This window comes from Lathyrus oleraceus, chromosome 1 (genome assembly GCF_024323335.1).
Source record: "Lathyrus oleraceus cultivar Zhongwan6 chromosome 1, CAAS_Psat_ZW6_1.0, whole genome shotgun sequence".
NCBI lineage: Eukaryota > Viridiplantae > Streptophyta > Magnoliopsida > Fabales > Fabaceae > Lathyrus > Lathyrus oleraceus.
In genome coordinates this window covers 47,203,453-47,204,652 of record NC_066579.1, presented here as the reverse complement: position 1 = coordinate 47,204,652, position 1,200 = coordinate 47,203,453, and the positions used below count along the sequence as shown (strand labels likewise).

Here is a 1,200-nt window from a genome sequence, read left to right as displayed (position 1 = left end):
AGCACCGAAAGTTTAAGCTTAGTATACCCTCTGGCGGAACCTGAACGTTACGCTCGTGCACGTGTATTCTTTCATAGAATTAAGAGAGCTATGGCCGAAGATCAAAACCAAAGACCTCTTAAGGACTTCGCTCAACCATCCAACGAAGAACCTAGTTCTAGTATAGTAAACCCAACCATCCCAGCTAATAATTTTGAACTTAAACCTTCCCTGTTACAACTAGTGCAACAGAGACAATTCGCAAGTCTCGCTACTGAGAACCCAAACCAACATTTAAAAATATTTCTTCAATTTGCAGACACTTTTAAAACCAATGGAGCTTCTCCTGAGGTAATACGTTTAAGATTATTCCCTTTTTCCCTCAGAGATAAAGCCCTATCATGGTTAGATTCCCTTCCACCCAATTCCATTACGACTTGGGATAACCTTAGAAGAGTATTTCTTGCTAGATATTTTCCCCCAAGTAAGACGGCCGTTCTTCGAAACCATATAACTAGATTTACCCAAAACCAAAGAGAATCGATGTTCTAAGCTTGGGAGAGATATAAAGAGTTCTTACGAGTATGCCCACATCATGGTTTAGAAAATTGGTTAATCATTCAAACCTTCTATAATGGACTTCACTATAACACCAAGATGACCATCGACGCTGCCGCAGGCGGTGCTCTGATGAACAAACCTTATCCTGAAGCTAGTGCCCTCATCGAAGATATGGCTCAAAACCATCAATCATGGGGAGTCAAACGAGCGACAGTTGAGAAGAAGGAAGCCTAAGGAGGAGTGCATGAACTAAGCTCTATAGACATGATGCAAGCTAAAATGGACGTGTTAGCCCTTAAGGTCGAGCATATGTGCATAAACCCGAATACTATAGCCGCAATTTTGTTGGATTGTGAGATATGTGGAACCAAAGGACACCAATCTGCATAATGCAGTCTATTAAACGAAACCCACTCTGAGCAAGTGAACTACACCCAAGGGAACCCATATTCGAATACATATAACCCTGGATGGAGGAATCACCCGAACTTCTCCTATAGAAACAATAACCCAATCCAAAATAATGCACCTCCAAGACCTAGTTATCAAGCCCCAAGATCAAATTAACCTATGCAACCTGTGCCACCAAAGCCGAGCCTTGAGAAAATTATGGAAAATTTTATCACCGCTCAAACCCAACAAAATAAAGAGTTCATGAAC

General features: G+C 41.3%; 1 non-coding gene across 1 annotated transcript; it reads right to left on the bottom strand.

Moving 5' to 3' along the window:
* Positions 1–474: 474 nt before the first annotated feature.
* Positions 475–581, bottom strand: LOC127116525 (small nucleolar RNA R71). Its single transcript, XR_007801353.1, has one exon. It is a non-coding gene; the product is annotated as a small nucleolar RNA R71 (small nucleolar RNA).
* Between the last annotated feature and the right edge of the window lie 619 nt (positions 582–1,200).